Here is a 10,642-nt window from a genome sequence, read left to right on the forward strand (position 1 = left end):
AACTTTGATTTGCTCAGGAGGTGTATAACTCCTAGTATTACTATTATGAACAACAGTCAAAGTTTTAGCATGATCCTTTATCCTAACAGGAAAAGGAGGTTTCTCAACATAAGTAGTAGGAACAATAGGATCAATATAAGTGACAGTCTTTTCTTCAACTATAATAGGTGCAACTACTTTTACTTCAACGGGAGGATTATATTTAAACCACTTCTCTTTCGGGAGATCAACGTGAGTAGCAAAATATTCACAGAAAGAAGCTACTATCTCAGAGTCAAGTCCATATTTAGCGCTAAATCCACGAAAAGCATCGGTATCCATAAAAGATTTAACACAATCAAACTTAGGTGTCATACCTGACTCCTTACCATCGTCGGAACCCCAATCTTCAAAGTTGCGTTTAATTCTTTCCAATAAGTCCCATTTGAAATCAATAGTCTTCAGCATATAAGAACCAGCACAGGAAGTATCGAGTAGGTTACGATCATTAAGAGAAAGCCGAGCATAAAAATTTTGAATAATTATTTCTCTGGAGAGCTCATGATTGGGGCATGAATATAACATTGACTTAAGCCTCCCCCAAGCTTGAGTGATGCTTTCTCCTTCGTGAGGCCAGACATTATATATGTAATTACGATCACGATGAACAAGATGCATAGGATAGAACTTCTGGTGAAATTCCAACTTCAATCGTTTATAACTCCAAGATCTCGTATCATCGCATAGCCTATACCATGTCAATGCATCTCCCTTCAAAGATAAAGGGAAGACCTTCCTTTTGACAACATCATCGGGAATACCTGCAAGCTTAAATAATCCACAAACTTCATCCACAAAGATAAGGTGTAAGTCGGGATGCAATGTTCCATCTCCTGCAAATGGATTAGCTAGCAGTTTCTCTATCATACCCGAAGGAATCTCAAAGTAAATATTTTCAAAAAGTTCAGTAGGTTGAGGAGAAACTCTTTGCTCTTCTGGTCGGGGTGAAGATACCCCGAACAAGCCCCTTAAAGGATTAGTTTCCATAGTGACATGTAACAGAAAATTTCAGCACACTATATAAATATTTCCTTACCAAGCTCCACTCACCAAAAGCGCTACACTCTCCGGCAATGGTGCCAGAAAAGAGTCTTGATGTCCCACAAGTGTAGGGGATCTATCGTAGTCCTTTCGATAAGTAAGAGTGTCGAACCCAACGAGGAGCAAAAAAATGATAAGCGGTTTTCAGTAAAGTTTTCTCTACAAGCACTGAAATTGTAGGTAACAGATAGTTTTGTGATAGATAAATTGTAACGAGTAACAAGCAATGAAAGTAAATAAAGTGCAGCAAGGTGGCCCAATCCTTTTGTAGCAAAGGATAAGCCTGGACAATTTCTTATAATGAGAAAGGAGCTCCCGAGGACACATGGGAATTATCATCAAGCTAGTTTTCATCACGCTCATATGATTCGCGTTCGGTACTTTGAGAATTTGATATGTGGGTGGACCGATGCTTGGGTACTGCCCTTACTTGGACAAGCATCCCACTTATTATTAACCCCTATTGCAAGCATCCGCAACTACAAAAGAAGTATTAAGGTAAACCTAACCACAACATTAAACATATGGATCCAAATCAGCCCCTAACGAAGCAACGCATAAACTAGGGTTTAAGCTCCTGTCACTCTAGCAACCCATCATCTACTTATTACTTCCCCATTCCTTCCTCTAGGCCCAAATAATGGTGAAGTGTCATGTAGTCGACGTTCACATAACACCACTAGAGGAAAGATAACATACATCTCATCAAAATATCGAACGAATACCAAATTCACATGACTACTAATAGCAAGACTTCACCCATGTCCTCAGGAATAAATGTAACTACTCACAAAGCATATTCTTGTTCATAATCAGAGGAGTAATAATATTCATTAAGGATCTGAACATATGATCTTCCACCAAGTAAACCAATTAGCATCAACTACAAGGAGTAATCAACACTACTAGCAACCCACGGGTACCAATTTGTGGTTTGGATACAAGATTGGATACAAGAGATGAACTAGGGTTTTGAGAGGAGATGGTGGGTGAAGATGTTGATGGACATTGACCCCCTCCCGATGAGAGGATCGTTGGTGATGACGATGATGATGATTTCCCCCTCCCGGAGGGAAGTGTCCCCGGCAGAACAGCTCTGCCGGAGCTCTAGATTAGTTCCACCAAGGTTCCGCCTCGTGGCGGCGGAGTTTCGTCCCGTAAGCTTTCCCATTATTTTTTTCAGGGTAAAAGCCTTCATATAGCAGAAGATGGACACCGGGGGGCCACCAGGGGGCCTAGGAGACAGGGGGCGCACCCCCAACCCTCCTGGCTAGGGTGTGGGCCCCCTGAGGTGTTTCTTCCGCTCAATAATTCTTATTAATTCCAAAAATAAGTTTCGTGGAGTTTCAGGATTTTTGGAGCAGTGCAGAATAGGTTTCCAATGTTTGCTCCTTTTCCAGCCAGAATTCCAGCTGCCGGCATTCCCCCTCTTCATGGTAAACCTTATAAAATAAGAAAGAATAGCCATAAGTATTGAGATATAATGTGTAATAACAGCCCATAATGCAATAAATATTGATATAAAAGCATGATGCAAAATGGACGTATCAATACGTCTCCAACATACCTATAATCTTATTGTTCCATGCTATTATATTGTCAATCTTGGATGTTTTATATACATTTGCAAGCAACTTTATATCATTTTTTGGGACTAACCTACTAATTTAGTGCCCAGTGCTAGTTGTTGTCTTTTGCTTGTTTTTTACTTTGGAGAATATCAGTACCAAATGAAGTCCAAATGCCACGAAACTTCTTGGAGATTTTTTTGGCAATAAGAGACCCGGGAAGCTTCGGGAGGGAACAAGAACATGAAGGAGTGGTCCACCGAGCACCAGGGCGTGCCAGGGGCCTCTGGCGCGCCCTAGTCGATAGTGGGGCCCACGAGCCTCCTTTTGACCTAACTCTGCCTCTATAAATACTATGAAATCCCAAAACCTATCAGGGAGTCCACGGAATACTTTCCACCGCCGCAAGTTCCAAAATCACGACATACACTCTAAAGACCTTTTTTGGCACTCTGCCGGAGGGGGAAACGACCATGGAGGGGTTCTCATCATCCTTGTTGCCCCTCCGATGATGCGTGAGTAGTTTACCATGGACCTATGGGTCCATAGTTAGTAGCTAGATAGCTTCTTATCTCTTTTTGATCTTCAATACAATGTTCTCCTCGGTGTTCTTGGAGATCTATTTGATGTAATGACTTTTTGCGGCGTGTTTGTTGGGCTCTGATGAATTGTGAGTTCATGATCAGATCTATCCATGAATATTATTTGAGTTTTCTGTGAACTCTTTTATGCATGATTGTAATAGCCTCGTGTTTCTTCTTCGACTTATTGGTTTGGTTTGGGCAACTAGATTGATTTATCTTCCCATGGGAAGAGGTGCTTTGTGATGGGTTCGATCTTGAAGTGCTCAATCTCAGTGACAGAAAGAGACATGTCACGCATGTATCGTTGCTATTAGGTGTAACAAGATGGGTTTTATTCATATGTGAGTTTATCTTGTCTACATCATGCCATCTTGCTTAAAGCATTACTCCATTTTTTCATGGACTTAATACACTAGATGCATGCTGCATAGAGGTCGATGTGTGGAGTAATAGTAGTAGATGCAGAATTGTTTCGGTCTACTAATCTTGGACGTGATGCCCATATACATGATCATTGACTTGGATATCGTCATAATTATTTGCTTTTCTGTTAATTGCCCAGCAGTAATTTGTTTACCCACCATATGCTATTTTCTCGTGAGAAGCCTCTAGTGAAAACTATGGCCCAGGGGTCTATTTTCTATCATATATTAAAACCAAAAACACCTTGCTGCAATTTTTTTGTATTTTTGTTAGATCTAACTATCAAGACCTATACAATATATTCTTGCTCGTAATCATTGAGGGGTTGACGACCCCTCTACGCATTGGGTTGCAAGTATTTGTTGTTTATGTGCAAGTGTTGTTTACATAGTGTTGCTTGGTTCTCCTACTAGATTGATAACCTTGGTTTCATAACTGAGGGAAATACTTATATCTATTGTACTACATCATCCTCTCCTCTTCGGGGAAATCCCAACGCAGCTCACAAGTAGCGGGAAGAATTTCTGGTGCCGTTGTCGGGGGGACATCATCAACATATATCAAGTATCTATACATAAACTTTCATCTCCTTGCATTTACATTATTTGCCATTTTCCTCTCATTTTCATCTCCCCCACTTCTAAAATGTTTTATCGAAAAAAACACAAAAATGTTTTACTTTGTCACTTTGCTTGTTTGTTTGCCATAATTGTATGTTTATTCGAAATCATAAAATGAAAACATATGGATCCTCATCCACTTGCTAGTCTTTTTAAAATATCCAATTATGATGAACCAATTGCTAGTGAGTTGAGTGCACTAGATTATGTTTATGAAGTTTTGCTTGAAATTCGTGAATCTGAAAATTGTGATGAAGTGCTAAAATAAGAAATTTCTAAAGTAGTTCACGATAGCTCCATGAATGAAAAGCATGATTGCAATGATGTTATTATAAATTCTATTAATGTCAATTGTGTTAATAATATGCAAAACCCCAAGCTTGGGGATGCTAATTTTGCTATGTCCAGTACTTATTGCAACGATCATGATTGGGGTGATTCTTCTTATGACCTTGAAAATTTATTTAAGCCTCATGATGAATATGATATTGATATTAGTGTTTGCAATAATATTGAAAGTGGGTTTGTAAGAGTTCCAACTTTAGATAATAATGATCCCACTACTTTGGAGAATAATCAATTCTATGAATTTTTTGATAAAAGTGCGCTTGGAGAGGCCATGACTTTATTTGACGATAATCCCACTATTTTGGAAGAGTGTCAACTTTTCATGCATGTGGATCATGTAGAGAATATGTTAGGTGACAGCTATATTGTTTAATTTGAATATGATCCCACATGTAGTTATTATGAGAGAAGGAAATATGGTTGTAGAAATTTGCATGTTACTGAATTACCTCTCTTCATGTTAAGATTGTCAATGTTTTATTCTTCTTCCTTGCATATGCTAGTTCTTGCTTGTTTTGATAGTTTGTTTGCTTATAAAATGCCTATGCATAGGAAGTATGTTAGACTTAAATGTAATTTTCACATGCTATATGATGCGCTCTTTGTGCTTCAATTCTTGTCTTCCATGCGAGCATCATTAAAATTATCAATGCCTAGCTGAGAGGCTTTAAAGAAAAGCGCTCATTGGGACACAACCCAATATTTTTATTTTTTGTTTTTATGTGTCTATACAATTATGCTACTGTTATGATTGTGTTTTAGTGTTTTAATTAGTGTTTGTGCCAAGTAAAGCATTTGCGATGATTTGGGTGATAGTTGATTTGATTATGTCCATTAACAAAAACATTTGCATGCAGTAGAAGAATTGTTAAAATTTTCTGGAGCATGATAAAATTATGAATTTTCCACACATGATTTATATACAAATTTCCCATGTTTTCATAATTTTTAAGAATTTTTGGAGTTACAGAAGTATGGTCAAAGTTTAGATTACTACAGATTGTTTTGTTTTTGACATTCTGTTTTCGTTGCATTGTGTGCTTATTTTGATGAATCTATGGAATGTACCGGGGGTATGAGCCATGGTAAAGTTACAATACAGTATATATAATGCTATAATAAAATGTGAATGGGTTTGAAACAACACTTAAAGTGGTGATTTGCTTTATTATACTAACGAATGTCACGAAGGTTTTTGTTAAGTTTTGTGTGGTTGAAGTTTTCAAGTTTGGGTGAGATCACGATGGACTAAGGAATAAGGAGTGGCAAGGGCCTAAGCTTGGGGATGCCCGAGTCACCCAAAGGTAATATTCAAGGACTCCCAAGCAACTAAGCTTGGGGATGCCCGGGAAGGCATCCCCTCTTTCTTCTAACGACCATCGGTAATTTTACTTGAAGTTATATGTTTATTCGTCACATATCATGAGTTTTGCTTGGAGCATCTTGTATTATATTAGTCTTTGCTTTGTTTTGATTTTTGGTTTGTCACAATCATCCTTTATGAACACACTTGTTTGAGAGAGCCACACGCATATCATGATTTGCTAGAATACTCTATGTGCTTCATTTAAATCTTTTGAGCTAGGTAGTTGCTCTAGTACTTCACTTATATCTTTTTTAGCACGGCGGTTGTTATATTTTAAAGAAATAAACTCTCCTGCTTCACTTATATTATTTCGAGAGTTGGAATATTTTAAAGAAATATGCTCTCATGCTTCACTTATATTATTTTGAGAGTTAATTTTTTTTAAGAAATATTTATGCTCTCGTCCTTCACTTAGATCTTTTTGACAGTTAAAAATAGTAATGGTAATTTGCATGAGATATGAATTTGGTCCCAAAGTGATAGATATCCAAGGGGGATATAATAAAAACTTCCATGAAGATCATTGGATATTATAAACTTGATTCCTTGCAATAGTTTTGCGATACGGAGATAACAATATGTGAGTAATGTTGGCGAGTAATTATGCTTTAGTAAGAATATTGGTGTTAAGGTTTGTGATTCCCTATGCATGCACGTAAAGTCAATAGCTATGCAATGAAATTATATCCTACTTGTGGTGCATTATTCATGTTAATTATGTTCAATGCATGTTTATGACCGTTTTTTGTTTTTTGATTGGTTGCTTCTCAATCTATTTGCTAGCCTTCACTTGTACTAAGAGGGAATACTGCTTGTGCATCATGTACCAACTCTAATTTTCAGAATGAATTTCGGTTTTGTGTGCTCGTATCACTCATGAAGCGGCAGGTGGTGGCCAATATTTTCCATGATAGGTATTTTATTATCATGATGAGTGTTTATTCACTTGTCATTGCCTGAGAGTGTGGCAGGTAATAGGGATGCCCGGTCCCGAAATGAAAAAAAAACTATTAAATTCCTTGGAAAGTGATGGTATGGAAGGCACCCATGGATACGGTTAGCCATGGATTGTGAAAGAATGGTGGAAAGGCAATAAACTTTACTTTTTGTTTGGGAACTGCCTATAATTTGTCTAGCATGGAAGATATTGGAAATTCTCGGTCGTTTTCGTTGACAGGAAAGCATGCCTCTCAAAACAATTTTATCTCTCAATTTAAGCTATGAGCTCTAGCACCTCTACAAATCTCTGCTTCCCTCTGCAAAGGGCCTATCTATTTACTTTTATGCAATTTTTATTTTTATGCTGAGTCTCTATCTTCTCTTATAAAGCACCAACTAGGGAACACTATTGTCATACTTGTGTACTGGATGTAGTTAACATTTGAGTGTGTTTTCATGAATGGATCAATGATTGAGCATAATGGGCTAGGGACAACTTTCTTTAGCGTTGTTATTTTGAAAGAAATAGTTGCTTGTTGATATGCTTGAGTATTGTTGTTTTCATGTCAATTTATAGACAATTGCTTTGAATCATTCCAGTCCAAATGTCCATGCTACAAAGAAAAGAATATATGATGAATATGTTAGCTAGCATTCCACATCAAAAATTATGTTTCTAACTCGAGGACGAGCGGGAATTAAGCTTGGGGTTGCTTGATATGTCTCCAACGTATCTATAATTTTTTATTGTTCCATGCTACTATATTATCAATCTTGGATGTTTTATATACAGTTACAAGCAACTTTATATCATTTTTTGGGACTAACCTAATAATTGAATGCCCAATGCCAGTTGTTGTTTTTTGCTTGTTTTTGACTTTGTGGAATATCAGTAACAAACAAAGTCCAAATGTCATGAAACTTTTTGGAGATTTTTTTTCTGGCAATAAGAGACCCTAGAAGCTTCCACAGGGAACCAGAAGATGAAGGAGTGGCCCACTAAGCACCAGGGCGCGCCCCGGTGGGTAGTGGGGTCCACGAGCCTCCTTTTGACCTACCTCTGCCTCTATAAATACTCTAAAATCCCAAAACCTACCAAGGAGTCCACGAAATACCATTTCCGCCACCGTAAGTTCTTGAACCACGAGATCCAATCTAGAGGCCTTTTCCGGCACTCTACCGGAGGGGGAAACAATCACAGAGGGGTTCTTCATCATCCTTGCTACCCCTACCACGGACCTATAGCTAGTAGCTAGATGGCTTCTTCTCTCTTTTTGATCTTCAATATAATGTTCTCCTCGATGTTCTTGGAGATCTATTTGATGTAATGACTTTTTGCGGTGTGTTTGTTGGGATCCGATGAATTGTGAGTTTATGATCGGATCTATCCATGAATATTATTTGAGTTTTATTTGAACTCTTTTATGCATGATTGTTATAGCCACGTATTTTTTTCTCTGAATTATTGGTTTGGTTTCGCCAACTAGATTGATTTATCTTGCCATGGGAAGAGGTGCTTTGTGATGGGTTCGATCTTGCGGTGGTCAATCTCAGTAACAAAAAGAGACATGACACGTATGTATCATTGCTATTAAGGGTAACAAGATGTGGTTTATTCATACGTGAGTTTATCTTGTATACATCATGTCATCTTGCTTAAAGCATTACTCTGTTTTCTCATGAACTTAATACACTAGATGCATGCTCGATAGTGGTCGACCTATGGAGTAATTGTAGTAGATGCATAATTGTTTCGGTCTACTAATCTTGGCGTGATGCCTATGTACATGATCATTGCCTTGGATATCGTCATAATTATTTGCTTCCTGTCAATTGTCCAACAGTAATTTGTTTACCCATCGTATGCTATTTTCTTGAGAGAAGCCTCTAGTGAAAACTATGGCCCCAGGGTCTATTTTCTATCATATATTAAAACCAAAAATACCTTGCTGCAATTTTCTCTTATTTATTTTATTTTTTATTTTTGTCAGATCTATCTATAAAACCTATACAATTTAATATTGCTCCTAACCATTGAGGGATTGAAAATCCCTCTACGCGTTGGGGTGCAAGTATTTGTTGTTTGTGTGCAGGTGTTGTTTACATAGTGTTGCTTGGTTCTCCTACTGGATTGATAACCTTGATTTCATAACTGGGGGAAATACTTATCTCTTCTGCATCATCCTCTCCTCTTTGGGGAAATCCCAACATAGCTTACAAGTAGCATCGGTCTCCTCACTATTGGCATTCTGGTGATTACATCCTTGGAGCATTTCTATTTCCACAATGTTGAGGTCTTGGGGGTTCTGGTTGACTTGTCTTGGGTTTATCTCCATCAGGTTTCCTCTCTTGTTGTCTTTCTGAGGGCATTTGTTGGTGAAGTGTCCTAGATTTATGCATCTGTAGCACAATATCTCTGATAGGTCACACAATATTGCAGGTCTTTCATTCTTCGGCATGGTGCATTCGTTGGCGTAGTGTCCATGCTTCTTACAGTTGAAACACATCGCTTTGCTCATATCCTTTCTAGCAGTACTCCTCGAACTCAGGGCTCCTCCCATTGGGGTTGAAGGCATTCGCTCCTCTAGTGCATGGGTCTGTCATATTCCATGTAGATGATGCAACTCAAATCCTCCTTGGTCAAGGTTGGCTTGTTGATGTGGCTCCTTACGTACTCTATCACACGGCAGTGACTTGCGGAGTGTCCAACTTGCTCGCATTCATAACAGGTCTAATCCTCTGTGTCCGCTCCTTCTCCTTCCCTGCCAACTAGGGTGTCACACGTGATGGATGTTTCTTGTGGGAATATTTCCCCTTCCAAATCATTTCCCTCCTCCTGAGGTTTTGCCATCGGTGTTTCCCTCTTGAAGGTTCCGCGGTTGGGCGGGTAATGATCAGTTCCTTTGCACAAGGACAATGACTTCCTCTGTGGGGTGATCCTTCTCATCGGTGGCTATCCATCTGGCAATCCCTGCTCTGATTTCTGATCCGGACAAAATCAATCCCTTGGGGTCCATACTGTCAAATTCTGGGGTATTGGATGGTCTGGGTTAGGGTCGAGAGAGAATAGACGAGAGAGATAGATACCCTTATGCTAATCCCAGTTGGCAGTATATATAGCCTCATATGGCCTCAGTTGTCATAGCTTCGTATGCCTATTAATCTAACAGATAGATGCGTTCATACCTAAGGTCTCTTCACGATCTAATACTATGTTCTCACTTCTTCCGAAGTTTCCTATGTTTCCACCATTCTCATCATAACTCATGAGTAGCGTTCTTCTGACTTCCCTCATTAATTGGGTAGGCCTCTAATTACGTAGTAAGTGGTTCACAATTCACACAATTCAAAGCAATAATTTCATTCGACAATCCTGATGATCAATTCACACAAGCAACAAGGTTGAAAGCAAACCAAGGTCATACTGCCTCCAGCATGATGTCATCCAACTATTGTACAACACTACATCAGATTGACATAGTAGTGGTTCACGCGTACGTTCTACTTCAGGTTAACATAGTAGTGCTGGTCAAGTCTAAGCTCCATTTTTACTTCAGTTCTCCTGCTCCTTGATCCATGTAGTAGATCCTTCTTCTTTGGGTTGCTTCACTCTTGGGTTGTTCTTGTTCTGCTCCTTTGCAAGTTTCGTTTTGTGTGATCTCAGTTCATCCTCAACTCTATTAAGGTGTTCCTGAGTGTAATACAGTTTGATCC

The sequence above is a fragment of the Triticum aestivum genome, chromosome 4B, assembly GCF_018294505.1.
Source record: "Triticum aestivum cultivar Chinese Spring chromosome 4B, IWGSC CS RefSeq v2.1, whole genome shotgun sequence".
Lineage (NCBI taxonomy): Eukaryota > Viridiplantae > Streptophyta > Magnoliopsida > Poales > Poaceae > Triticum > Triticum aestivum.